This window comes from Mobula hypostoma, chromosome 2 (assembly GCF_963921235.1).
Source record: "Mobula hypostoma chromosome 2, sMobHyp1.1, whole genome shotgun sequence".
In the NCBI taxonomy this organism is placed as follows: domain Eukaryota; kingdom Metazoa; phylum Chordata; class Chondrichthyes; order Myliobatiformes; family Myliobatidae; genus Mobula; species Mobula hypostoma.
This window is the reverse complement of record NC_086098.1, coordinates 166,564,579-166,579,837: the sequence shown is the minus strand read 5'-3', so window position 1 is coordinate 166,579,837 and position 15,259 is coordinate 166,564,579. Positions and strand designations below refer to the sequence as shown.

The following is a 15,259-nucleotide window of genomic DNA, read 5'->3' as shown; positions in this document are numbered from 1 at the left end:
GCAACAAGATAAACATAAGTAAAGATACCTCATCCAGATCACATCCTTCACATGATCAATAAGACCTGGAAGATGTACTGACAATATCAAAAGCATTCAAAGTACTCTAGATGGGAAACTCCAGTGTTAATCACCAAGAATGACATGGTAGCACCAAGACTCACTGAGCCCTGAAGGATATAGCTGCTGAATTGGGTCTGAGACAGGTTATGAATGATTTAACAAGGATAAACCTACAAAGGTGTCTTCATCCATCTAACTGCAACAAGAGATGCACATGTCCACAATTGCACTAGTAGAAGCAATTGGGTAAAATGGAAACAATTGACGTAGCCCTCAAAATCAGTATCCATAAGGTGCTTTAAGCAATAGGCATCATCACTATCTATGAGCTCATGGCTTGGCATATCCATTCTACCAACACTGTCAACAGTATCTTGGTTCAAATCAGGAGTGGACAAAGCCATACTATGACATCATGTGGAAAAAAAAATGAAGATTAGATGTCCTCCTGAAGTTGCAGCACAGAACTGCAACCATGCTTACAGAGTAAAAATAATTGGCTAATGGACTGAGCTAAGCAACTCAACCAAAAATCTGATCAAAGCTCCTGCTATGGTGAATAATTAAACAGCTAATGGAAGGAAGTGTCCCATCTTCATCTTGAATACAGTCCATGGCAAGCTTTAACAAATATTGAAGCACTGAAACTCAGTTCAGACGGAAAATAAGTGCTTCTGCCTGAAACTGTCTCCTGAACTAGCCACTCCTCTGGATGAGCTGTTGCAATACAAATACAACACTGAAATTTATCTGAAAATGTAGAAACCATGCTCTGCTCACCCAAAGAGCACTATGTCCAAACAGGATAATTAACAGCTGATCAGTCTGCTAAATGTTCTGCAATAACCAGCTAAATAGTGGACAAATGTCATTGATAATGCGATAATGCAGTAATTACCCACCAATTAACCTTGTTACCAATGCACAATTTGAGCTTCACCAGGGCATTTCATCACAGCCTTGTTCATGGGCCAAGAAGCTGAATTCCAGAGGTGAGTAACAATGATTGCAAGAAGCTCTATCTCATCCAGGGACTAAACAGCCACTTGATTGAGATTCCTCTCACTACCCTCCACCACACACAATAGATGTAGGGCATGCCATCTACAGTACATACACTGCAGTACCTGTCTTGGCTACGCCAAAAGCCCCTCTCAAGCCCACAACTTGCATGAAAATACCACTACTTCTTGTATTTCTACAATACCACACTAATGTTTCAGGAACAGCTTCTTCCCCTCAGCCATCAGATATCTGAATGGTCCATGAACACTACCTGTTTTTTTTTCCTTTTTGCTCTCTTTTTTATATATACTTATTGTAACTTATGCATTATTATGCAATGTATTGTTGCCGCAAAACAAATTTCACAATATATGCCAGTGATAGTAAACTGGTTCCAATCCATTCTACTTTAGTGACAACTTGTGTCTAAATTTTAGATCTTCCTACCAAGTAGTGGTGCAATCACTGGAGTGAAGGAGAGGCCAATCCAGGACCCACACATTGTCTGTGGTTTGGGCAAGAGTCCGGTTACATTATGTCAGAAAGACTGCAATGGTTTACAACCACCTCAAGTGCAATTAGGGATATGTAATAAATGTTAAACCTACCAGTGGTACCCTAAACCTGGAAACTTTAATAAGAAAGCAATGTAGCAAGGCATTGACTGGCTTCAATCAGTTTTTGGTTTAATTAGGAGTACAGAAAGGTATACTGAGAAACTACAGCAAAATCTACCTCCTGGGCAATAGCAAAGCAGTTGAAGGCAGTAGTTGATGAAGCAAAAAACAATAATTTTAACCAGTATAAATATCCAGTTCCCAAAAAATGTATTAGAAATCAAAAACCATATTCATAAGCACGTGGCTGAAAATAAAAAGATGCAGATCCTGGAAATCAGATATATAAAATGCTGAAAATACTCAAGTCAGGCAGCATTGTGTGGACAGGGATACAGAATTAACATTTTAGATCAATGACTGATCGTCAGAACTGGAGAATTCTCCAGTCCTGCTTCATTATTGATTAAATTAAATAATCTAAATTGTGTTCGAGTTAATACCTTGAAAAGTTTCTACTTTTTCTTCACACAATACTTCCCAAGCTATTAAGTGTTTCTATTACTTTGCTTTAATCCACTGTAAATGTCTGCCTAATAGCAACACATCAATTCCCAGTCTACAATATCAATCTAAGTTCTTGCCTAAATGTTGGTACCCATCCGGAATCATGTAATCAACAGTCAAGCACTGGTACACTAAAGGTCAGAAACTTACCACGTGAAGAATAAAAGACAACAGTAGAAATTGCCCATAACCAACTTATATTGGTCAGGTGGTACAACGTTTACACGATGAACATTGTGAACATTGACTTCTCTAACTTCCGCTAATGCCCCACCTCCCCTTCGTACCCCATCCATTATTTATATACACACATTCTTTCTCTCTCTTTCCCCCCACCCTTTTTCTCCCTCTGTCCCTCTGACTATACCCCTTGCCCATCCTCTGGGTTTTTCCCCCCCTCCCCCTTTTCCTTCTCCCTGGGCCTCCTGTCCCATAATCCTCTCATATCCCTTTTGCCAATCACCTATCCAGCTCTTGGCTCCATCCCTCCCCCTCCTGTCTTCTATCATTTTGGATCTCCCCCTCACCCTCTCAAATCTCTTACTAGCTCTTCCTTCAGTTAGTCCTGACGAAGGTTCTCGGCCTGAAATGTCGACTGTACCTCTTCCTAGAGATGCTACCTGGCCTGCTGCATTCACCAGCAACTTTGATGTGTGTTGCTTGAATTTCCAGCATCTGCAGAATTCCTCGTGTCAACGTCTACCCTTGTTGGACATAGAAACAGAAAACCTACAGCACAATGCTGTGCAGAACATGTACGTACTTTAGAAATTACCTAAGATTACCCATAGCCCTCTACCTTTCTAAGCCCCACGTACCTGGTATATGGAGCTCAGAAAGGCAGAGGGCTATGGGTAACCCCAGGTAATTTCTCAGGTAAGGACATGTTCGGCACAGCTTTGTGGGCCGAAGGGCCTGTATTGTACTGTAGGTTTTCTATGTTTTATGTTTCCCTACTTATCCAGGAGCCTCTTAAAAGACCCTATTGTATCCGCCTCCACCACCGTCACTGGCAGCCCATTCCACGCACTCACCACTCTCTGCCTAAAAAAGCTTACCCCTGACATACCTTCTGTGCCTACTTCCAAGCATCTTAAAACTGTGCCCTCTCGTGCTAGCCATTTCAGCCCTGGGAAAAAGCTTCTGACTATCCACATGATTAATGCATCTCATCATCTTATATACCTCTATCAGTTCACCTCTCATCCTCCATCACTCCAAGGAGAAAAGGCCAAGTTCACTCAATCTATTCTCATAAGGCATGCTCCCCAATCCAGGCAATGTCCTTGTAAATCTCCTCTGCACCCTTTCCATAGTTTCCATATGCTACCCGTAGTTTTTTTCCCCTATATTATGTATTGCATTGAACTGCTGCTGTTAAGTTAACAAATTTCACATCACACGCCAGTGATAATAAACCCGATTCTGTGGTAACCAGAACTGAGCACAGAACTCCATGGGGTCTGGCCAGGGTCCTATATAGCTGTTACATAACCTCTTGGCTCTTGAACTCAAATCCCACAGTTGATGAAGGACAATACATCTTATGCCTTCTTAACCAGTCAACCTGCGCAGCAGCTTTGAATGTCCTATGGACTCAGACCCCAAGATCCCTCTGATCCTCCACAATGCCAAGAGTCTTACCATTAATACTATATTCTGCCATCATAATTGACCTACCAAAATGAACCACCTCACACTTATATGGGTTGAACTCCATCTGCCACTTCTCAGCCCAGTTTTGCATCCTATCAATGACCCGCTGTAACCTGACAGCCATCCACACTATCCACAACACCCTCAACCTTTGTGCCATCAGCAATTTAACTAACCCATCCCTCCACTTCCTCATCCAGATCATTTATAAAAATCACAGACAGAAGGGGTCCCAGAACAGACCCCTGAGGCATAACACTGGTCACCGACCTTCACGCAGAATATGACCCATCTACAACCACTCTGTCTTCGGTGAGCAAGCCAGTTCTGGATCCACAAAGCAATGTCACCTTGGATCCCATGCCTCCTTACTTTCTCAATAAGCCTTGCATGGGGTACTTATCAAATGCCTTGCTGAAATCCATATACACTACATCTACTGCTCTACCTTCATCAGTGTGTTTCGTCACATCCTCAAAAAAATTCTATCAGGCTCGTAAGGCAAAACCTGCCTTTCACAAAGCCATGCTGACTATTCCTAATCATATTATGCCTCTCCAAATATTTATAAATCCTGCCTCTCAGAAGCTGCAGAAGGTTGTAAATCTAGTCAGCTCAATCTTGGGTACTAGCCTACAAAGTACCCAGGACATCTTTAGGGAGTGGTGTCTCAGAAAGGCAGCATCCATTATTAAGGACCTCCAGCCCTTTTCTCACCGTTACCATCAGGTAGGAGGTACAGAAGCCTGAAGGCACACACTCAGCAATTCAGGGACAGCTTCTTCCCCTCTGCCATCCGATTCCTAAATAGACATTGAATCTTTGGACACTAGCTCACTTTTATTAATATACAGTATTTTGGTTTTTGCACATTTTTAAAATGTTATATATATAATTGATTTACTTGTTTATTGTTATCATTTAATTATTATTTTCACTGCTAGATATGGCTAAAATATGCTAACTTTACAAATATTGAATGTTTACTTCTTGAATATACCTACTCAATCATCACTGGCAGAACTACAATTTATTGCCACAAATTGCCTTGAACTGAGTGGCTTATTCAACTATTTGGATGGACAATTAAAAGTGACCAGTTGTTATTCTACAAACAACACACACAAAATGCTGGAGGAACTCAACAGGCCAGGCAGCATCGATGGAAAAGAGTACAGTCAACATTTTGGGCCGAAACCATTCATCAGGACTCATTGTTATTCTGAAGTTACAATGAAGCTTTCATTAATAGAAAGCTTTCATACAATGACTCCAATGCACTCTTAAGGACAATCTAGTTATTAGTTTGTTCTAGTGATACAAGCTTTATCCCAAATTTATTTAACCTAAGCGCAAAAGTCTATTCCACTGCCTAGATTTGAAAGTGAACTTCCTGATTACTACTGCAGTAACAATCACTATAACCACACGATCCCATACGTTTTCCAGATCCGTGAAGTTTGGCCTCACGGAATATAACGCAAAGCAAAGGAAATTGACATGTTAATAAATTCAAGAACAAAGCAAGTCTGTGTCCTTTAAAAAAAATCTCCTTAATCATTTGAGTTCTGACCTATAAATACACATTTTTGAATCCGAGCGTTAATTGCTTCATACCATAAAAGTTCCACTTTGGCCGATTAAAGGTTACTGATGAACGAAGTTTAATTCTCGTTAGTCTATCCCCTCCGCAAATGTCGCCTGGGGTTTTGTTCCAAACTTTAAACGTATTCTTTATACATGCACCAAACAGGCGCGGTTCGTGAAATACAGGCGGGCAGGCGGCAACCTTCGCCAATAGTTATGTACAACTCCAAAAAGGAAATTTCCTTGTGTTAAAATTAAACCCTAGGAAGTATGGACATCCACAAATTTTTACTGATCAGCCAATAAGGCGAATTATTGCTAAAATCGCAAGAGCATTCCACACTACAATCCAAAACTCGTTCCCATCTGCGAGGAGGGCGTATTTAATTTTATTCACGCAAGAATTCAATGATAATAGGTGAATCAAACTAAGATAAGGCGGCCGTGAAACCGTAGCAGTGGAGAAGGGGGAACTTAATGAAAACCTTGTGCCGACTACGCCGCGGTCTACCTACGTCAAACAATCAATATAACGAAGAAACAACTCTCGGTAACCCACACATCCCATGCCCACCGAACCCATCAGCGAGGCCCATGGCTCGGGCCGTACTAACACTGCGCTGCTGCCGGGCCTGCGCGCGGCCTATAACGCGCCCAGGCGCCTGCCGAACTGTTCCATGGCCCGGCGACTACTTACTCGATTTCAAAATGCTCCCAACGTCCGCATCACTACACCCCGCGTCCTCCCTGTTCTGCTCCAGGACGGCCCGCAACTCCTGTTGGATCTACGGTCACCTTCGACACGCGGCCAAGGCGAAGAGCGAGCGCAGCCGGGCAGTCGGCGCCATTACACGCAGCACACGTGACCTGACGGCGCACTACGTCATTGGGAAGGGGGAGTTCCCGAGAACAGTTCGAATATATCCTGACAGCAAAGCGCAGGGCACGTCGGAAAATACTCAGCACACGATATCAGTCGGCATATGCAAAAAGTTAAAAGTAAATGTATTATCAAAGTACATTTACGTAACCATATAAAACCTGAGATTCGTTTTCTTGTGGGCATTCACAGTAACTACAAGGAACAATAGAATCAATGAAAGACCGCACCCAACAGGACCGTAAAAGAGCAAATTAAGCTGTGCAAATACAAAAACAAAGAAATAAATAATAATGATAATGATAAATGAACAATAAATATCGAGAACATGAGACACAGAATCCTTGAAAGTGGTCATAGGTTATGTGAACAGTCCACTGATGAGGCAAGTTCAATGCTTTCTGAAAATCCAAGTCAATAAGATCCGTCAAATCTTCTATGTCTAACCGGTTTCTTACCTCCTCCTACCAACAAAACCATGCCTCCCTGTCTGCACTTTCGATACAAAGTATATCCTTTGACGTTAAGCTCCCAACTATAGACTTCTTTCAACCATTATTCCTGAACCTGGTGGTATGGGTCCTGAGGCTCCAGTACATCCTCCCTGATGATGGGGAGACAAAACTTCCCCACAAACACACCAGAATTCTTGACCCTGCCATCCGGTAGGCAAAGATAAATATTAGCAGCACCAAAAATGGACTGAAACAGATAATCAAACACAATAGATTGAGCAATGTGGAAAATCTTGAGGAAAAGGCTCAAACAAACCCATGTTGCCCAATTACACCCATGTGACCAATTAACCTACTAATCCATATGTCTGAGTAGTATGGGAGGAATCAATTGGCGGAAGTCACAAGGAGAAGAATTGGGCACAGCCAGGGCTAGCAATTCCATCCTGAAAAAATCCAAAACTACAGAAACCACAACAGAAGCTCCAAAGACCCCATCCCTGGGAGAGGAAGGATCTTTGCCAAGAAGACGTGTAAAGTGTGGCAGGTGAAAGCCACAGGGTTGATCACCCTACCGGCCCAGGATGGAGGACTCTGGTGATCTAATGTTGGCAGCCTATGTCCCATTAGGGGTGATAGGCTTAAGAAGATTCTATACAGGATATTCTTCATTCACCAAAGAATCAGTTTATTTGTCACATGTGTATCGAAACACCAAAACATAGTGAAATATTCTGAGTTGCGTCAACAACTCAGGATTGTGCTGAGGGCAGCCCACAAGTGTCACCATGCTTTCAGCGCTAACGTAGCATGCCCACAATTCACTAAACCTAACCCCACATCTCTGGAAATTGAGAGGAAGACCAGATTTCCCAGGTAGAGCATACAAATTCCAGACAGACAGCAGCGGGAATCAAAGCTTGATTGGTGATTGCTAGTACTGTATAGTGATGTGCTAACGGCTCTGCTACCATGCCACCTGTTGTAACATTAATCTGAAATTTTAACTGTTTCTCTCTTTGCAGTTTGACACCCAGCAAGGAATAAAACTCAAATGCTTTATCATAAATATCCTAAAGAGGGACAAGCTAGAAAACATTCTGGATTTAATTTATCTTAGAAATTGAATCACCCAGGTTATTGTTGCTGATGCTCTAGAAAAAAAATTCAATAGATTACTTAATGAAGTGTTGAGACCAGATGAACTTATCTATCAATGATGAATGAAGAATATTTGTTTTGTACAAGTTGAAAGTTGTATATTTTCAACACATAATTCAATTAAAACTTTGCTTTACAAAGATTGCAACCTGGAAAATCTAATGTCATCTGTTGATAACTTTTTGACACTATCGCATGAAGTCTCATTGATTAATAACATTTGGAACATTTTGGACAACAATAAAAATAAAATTAACATACACCACTAAGGTTAAAATGGGAAGGGATTGTAACCACTGTAACTTAATTAACAAGATAACTGTGTTTTTCATAATCCCCACCCTAGCCTCTTTCAAACTACTACAAATAACGTACCAGTTACATAGTTTAACTGTAGTATATGAAGCTATTAACATACTATTTGAGTTAATACCACATTCATAAAGTGTCAATGATGAAAAAAATTAAAAATAAAGTAACAGAAATGGAACCTACAATAGTTTTCAGTATCCCCCCCTTAGCTTCTATAAATGATTTTTGCATAATGCTGAGAAAATTCTATCAAATTAAAGGAAAGATTAAACCAGATTTGCCTACATTTTCTTGTGTTGAAATTGCCAACTTGATTTTTCACCTAGCTAATTTCATAACAGAAAGAATGTATTAAGTCTAGGTATGAGAAAGATAATTGGTACAATTTGAACACATGGAAATAGGAACATTTAATAATTAAGGCCAATATTATACACTTGCTTTTTAAAAAAAACAGAATCACTGGCCTAACATATCTTTGCTGTATCACAGAATACCCACAAATTTTGGATGAGCAAGATTAGCTCAATGTCTATTAAAATTACCATAAGTTTGAGGAAAAATTAAGAAACACTAGAAAATATTTTTTCTGCTTACTACTTACAAAAAGAGTTGAGTGTGTGAACCCCTCTGAAGATACAACCACCACATCATAAAAATTAAATTTGTGCAATGAATATGTTTGTGATTTCCTTATCTACATCATCGTACTTGGGAATTCATTGCAATTTTGAATTCTTTTCAGATGAGAACATTTACCTCTTTAAAAATCATCTTAAGTATTGAAGACCTTTGCTTTTGTTCCCAGTCCCTTCTCAACCTTACAGCTTGCTGAACTTGTTGCTCTTGGATTGAAAACATCTTAGACTTTTTCTCTGAAAAGTGATATGAAAGATGTGTTTAGCACAGACAAGAATTAAAACCCCAAAACTATGTATTTTGCTAATCTGAAACAATAAATGTTGGAAATATGCACCAGATCAGCTGCAACCATAGAGAAAAAATATGGGTCAGTGCAATGAGCTTAGACATTGATTCTAATTTAGGTGATTACATGTGATTGAATCTAGTTTGGAGAAATTGTGAAATCATACAGTCAGTGAGTAAAGTAAACAGCGCAGTAGGGAGAATTGCTAATTCACTGCTCTGGTGACTATGCTGAGTCTGTGAAGTTTCCACTGTTTTTCCAATGACCTACTGAATTGAATCGACTTTATTTCTTATGGCCTTCTTCTTCTTCTTCTTCTTGTTTTACAGTGGTTGGCACCCAGCTTAGTGGTGCATTACCGCCACCTTCTGCTCCGGAGAGTACAATAGATTTACATTCCAAATTCCTTCACCCAATCACTCACACATACATACCCTAATCTAGATTTTATCCTCCCATCTTTGGCCATCCTTGTACCCTATTCCTGCTTATTCATCATATCCTATAAAAAAAACCCTGTACACCTTTAGAAAGCTACAAATACCCTGACCTGTGGTCTCTCACCCATGCCCAGCAACCCTTTTAATGTGAATTCCTGCACCCCCATTTCCCTTAGATTGATTATCATCTCTCTCTGTATCCCATACTTCCTGCAACTCAGAACTACATGTTCTACTGACTCCTCTTCCTGACATTCCTCACGCAATCCTGTCTGGTATTTCCGTATCATTTTCAATGTTTTGTTTAACGTACAGTTCCCCAGCCTTAACCTAGTCCACACAGTCTCCTCTCTTCTGTATCCACTACCTACCATAGTACCTGCAACACTTTTTTGTATTTGATATAAATGCCTCCCTTTCCTCTCCCTGTCCCATCTTTCTTGCCACATTTGGTTGATTTTTTTCCCCCAGATTACAGACTTAACCTCTGCTTTACTGATATTAATGTGCATTTCTATACTTTCTTTCTTTAATGTCCTCTTTGCCAACTCATCCACCCTCTCATTCCCCTTCAGCCCTACATGTGCTGGAACCCATAAAAATTTTACCTGATCTCCCTGATTTGCAATTCTTGTGACTGACTGAAGGACTTCATAAAGTACATCTTACCGACTGTTTGAGTGAAAAGACCTTACACTTGCTAGAACTGAGGATGAATCTGAGCATATCATCACTTTTCGACCTGTCTAGCTTTCTCCACCCATCGCAACGGAACCAATGCTGCCAGCATCTCTACTGTATACACCCCGAATTTATTAGAGGGTCTTCTGCTGATTCCAATTTCTTTTACTGGTATAGCTACCCCAAACCCTGTCACACCTGTTTCAGGTTCCTTAGCACCATCCGTATAAATCTGAGTATAATCACTATATTTTTTCATCACATGACAGTTAAATGCACTTACCAAATCAGTTTTATATTTTCCTTTCCTTTTTACCTCTAACAAATGTCAGTCTATGTCAGGCCATACAAGCTTCCACGGAGCTACAATCGGATAAATTACTGAAGGACCTATCCTTAGATCAAACACTCCACATTCTTTAGCAATATCATTCCCTACCTGACTAAAGTTATCCCTCTGAAACCTCCCATTTTCTCAGCACTCCTGCAACACTCCTTTTGCAGGGTGAGAATCATTATGTCCCTGCAAATTAGCCCAGTAGTTTGCCATCAATTGCATCCTTCTTAGTTCCAAAGGCATTATTCCCATTCTAATTGTAGGGCTGATACTGGTGATGTTTTAAAAGCCCTACTGCACACTCTCAAAGCCTGAGACTGAATCACATCCAGTTTCCTTATAAGAGACCTAGCTGCTGATCCATATGCTATATTTCCATAGTCCAACACAGATCTTACTAAAGCCACATACATTCTCTTCAACGCTGAACAACTTGTTCCCCATTCCCTACCAGTCAAACATCTCATCACATTTATTACTTTTTCACATTTCTCAACTTTCCTGATATAGCCTGCCCATGTTAATCATGAATCAAATATAACTCGCAGAAATTTAAATGATCCAACCCTTTCTAATTCAATTCCATACATCCTTAACTTCTTACCCCAATTCTTTTCCTGGTGAAAAATAGTTTTGAGTTTTTTCTACTGAAAATCTACATCTCCAATCATAACCCCACTCCACCACTTCATCAATTGCTCCTTGTAGTTTCCTGACTATATTCCATGTTCCTGCTTCTTTTCCACAAGACCCCATCATCCGCCAACAGTGACCTACCTATATCCACTGGTACCTTTGTGAAGATATCATTGATCATAATGATGAAAAGTAATGGGCTAATCACACTACCTTGAGGTGTGCCATTTCCCACTATGTACTGTTTTGATAATTCTGATCCAATCCAAACTTGAATTTTTCTACCAAACAAAAAATCTTTAATCCAATTAAAAACTCTCCCACCAACTCCCATCTTGTGCAGTTTAATTAACAATCCTTCTTTCCACATCATATCATAGGCTTTTTCAATGTCAAAAAAACACTGCAACTACTGACTCTTTATTTGCGTGGCCCTTTCTTATTTCAGTCTCTAACCTTATCACTGAGTCCATGGAATTCCTTCCCTTCCTAAAACCATTCCGGTAACTTGCCAGCATTCCTCATATCAGATGTTTCCCTGGGGAGGTTGGTCTCGACCTCTTTATTGCTCTCACCATTTCTGCCAATGTAAATGGATCATCAATGATATCATCTGTTTCTTCCCTCCTGTTTAACACACCTAGGTGTTAACTCATTGTTCTTTCCCTTCTCCCTTCTTCAAATTTTCTGAACTGTGTATCTGTACAAACGACTTGGCCATGATCTCAGCTTTATCTCTACTGGTGCTGCTGTTTCCTCCTCAGATATCATTACTAGATATTCCCATTCCCTCCTATCCAGCCCCCCCCCCCATCCTCTTAATCATTCCCCATACCTCTCACACAGGTGTTGTTCTTCCTACTTTGGTGCAAAAACTCCTCCAACTTGCCCTTTTAGCTTGACGTACAGTTCTTTTCACCACTGCCTGTGCCTTCTTATATTGAATCAAATGCTGCATATTATGGGTTCTTTTAACTAGCCTGAATGCTCTACTTCTGTTTTTTTACAGCCTGACAACATTCCTCTGTCCACCATGGTACCAGTTTTCTATTCATCCTATTTTTACTCCTAGGTATAGATTCTTCTGCTAGCATAATAATTGCTGAAGTCACCTGACTGATTAATTCATCTATATTTCCAGAAATGTCAATCTTTGTCAATGCCTCTTCACTCAACTTCTGGAACTTATCCCAATCTGCTTTTCCAAACACCCACTTTGGGATTCCACCACCAGGTCTTACTTCAATTTTTTTTACCCACTGAACATAAAACTGGGTAGTGATCACTGCCTACCGCTGAAGCAGTCCAAACTCCCCAGTTACTAACGCCAGCCAACGTATTAGACACTAACATAATATCTAATACTGACTCAGTTCCTGTTGTTAAGTTTATCCTTGTTCCTCTACCATCATTCATGCACCACCAAATCCCTTTCTTCCATCAAATCTTCAATTACCTTCCTATTTGAATCTGTAATCGTATCCCCCTATATTGTGCTATGAGCATTGAAATCTGCACACCATACTACTTTATGTCTGTTTTGTCCTTGTATCCTTAATAGGCTGTCCAAGTCCAACCTTTTACATGGTTTGTAGTAGTTAATTACAACCACTCCCTCCCCTCTCTCCCACACTTCCACCACTATGTATTCCTGATCATCTCCTGTTTCCAATATCCTATATGATATACCTTGTTTGACTAACATTGCACAACCCCCTCCTCCCCCTAGAATTCTATCTTTCCTTATCATTGTATACTCATACACCACAAAGTCTAAAGTTGGTTTCAACCAAGAATACATATTACATCAGGTTTTACAACCATTTCTTTAAGAGAGTGCTTGAATTCCTGGCTATTGGCCAGTAAGCTCCTTGCATTCTATTGTAAAATAATCACAATTAGTATTAACCAACTCATGACACTTCCTGGCTTGACTGATTAGTGAGATTCTCTCTCACTTCCTCCCATGTCAGTCCTACTAACCCTAAATAGTTCACCGCTGCTTTGACCACCAGCTGAATTTTATCACTTTTTGACTTTACCTCAGCCGTACTATTAATCACTCCTGCAATGAATGTTACTAGGGCCTTTTTGTCTACATAAATCCTATCATTTGTTCTTTGTTGTAACTCTTGCATCCCTATTGCTCCTTGTTCATTAGGAGCATTATTCTGTTCTCTTGACATTTTTACAGCTTCTGCATAAGTGATCTTTCTTTTCACTCTTACTTCTTGAACTTTACTCTCCCGTCTCATAACCTCACATCCACTATATGCCACATTATAAGCTCCTCCACAACTGCAGCATTTTGGTTGCACTCCTGTTCCGCACTTTCCATATTCCTGATCACCCCAACATCTAGCACATCTCCTCTGCCTTTTTACAGTTTTTAGCTATGTGTCCAAACTTTTGACAATTATAGCACCTCAATGGCTTTGGCACATACACCCTTACTGAGTAACTCATGAAACACAGGAACACTTTCCTTAGCACTCTCTTCTACAAATCCAATCAAAACTGTTTCACTTTTCCTTTGTTTTCAGTCTTTGAATATTTATTACTTTTCCTCCCTTGATATTCCTCTTTAACTCCTCCATATTTGTACTTATTGGTACCCCCGTGATCACTCCTTTACATCCACTGCCATTTTGTGCCTCCACCCTCCTTGAGTATTCCACCTTGCATTTTCCTATCTCTTTTAGCTTCAGTGCTTTCTCAAGTTGGTCCTCATTCGCACATTTTACCAATAGGTTGCAATCATTCAGGACTTTTGCACTTTTACAAATACTATTTCCCCTATCTAATTTGCCAGAGTTGTTGCTAGCACAAACCGGTTAATTTTCTTCATGTTTCCTTGCGCCTTCTCATTAAACCTATTTATGACAACACCTTGTCTCTGAACTTGTTTATCTTCCTCACTTTCAAAGCTCTCTCCACTGTCATTTCTTATTCTTTTATTCCCTTTGCCTCGGTTTTCAATCATCCATCTCCTCAGTATCTCCTCATTCCCTTTTATTTCTCTCTTCACAATAATACATTTCTCCCCAGCTGCCTACCTCTGATCCCAAATCCCTATCCCGCTCCTTCTCCACTCTCTTTCCCCTCAATCCCCCCCCCTCGCCTTTTCCGCCATTACCTAACCCGCACGACCCCCTACTAGGAATTTCCGCTCCTTCCCCACTCTCTTTTGCTCTTTGGTTCCCAACACAACAGACTTCAAACCCCCCGTTCAAGCAATTCAAACAATACTGTCGACACAAAGTAAGATGATACTCCCCTCTTCGACAGAAAGGAGCACACACTCTCGGCTCCCTCTCGGTCGACTGTTGGGATCGATCTCCTCGCCTCCTTCACATATATGAGGAGCAAAAATCTTTACGCTACATCTCTGTCAGAATGTGCAAATTATAGTAATTTGTAATAAATAGTATGTACAGTAAGATTATACAACAAGTCAATATAGCTTCAAAATGCAATTGTGTCAGCATGAATTAATCACTCCGATGGCCTGGCGGAAAAAGCTGTTTTGGAGCTTCCCCCTGTGCTGGTGGGTGAACTGGCTACTGCAGAATGCCCTCGCATTGATGGGCAATAAGAGAACAAAGTTAATAGACATATGGCAGTCCACTTTACAGGAAAGTAAGGAGGGGGAATGGAACTACTTTGAGAGCCAGAGTAGACTCATAAACTAGTCCACCTACTTCTAAGTTTTCAGAAAATATAAGAATATGGTAAACACTAATAACTTCTGAAGGAAAGAAGCTGTCATATAATAGGGGACCTTTACATCATTGTGCTTGATGTACTCAACATACAGAAGCACTTCTCAAAAGCAAATATTTAGAAATTGTAATACGATTAAAGGATTCATATAATCAAAATTACTATGGCCTAATTCTGCTTCTGTATCTTTTGGTCTTTCCCTGGCTGTTTTGTGCTAGACATGGGCTCATTAGCCTGAGTACAGTCAGTAATTAGCAAAGGCATGTGCTAC

General features: G+C 40.4%; 1 protein-coding gene across 2 annotated transcripts in view; it reads right to left on the bottom strand.

Annotated features, from left to right (window-relative positions):
• Window positions 1–6,292, bottom strand: part of LOC134342647 (death-inducer obliterator 1-like) — a 106,385-nt gene extending 100,093 nt beyond the window's left edge. For both annotated transcript variants that reach the window (XM_063041021.1, XM_063041022.1), the window contains exon 1: window positions 6,133–6,292. The gene's annotated coding sequence lies outside the window, so the exon portion shown is untranslated. The remainder of the gene's footprint in view (window positions 1–6,132) is intronic.
• Window positions 6,293–15,259: the final 8,967 nt, after the last annotated feature.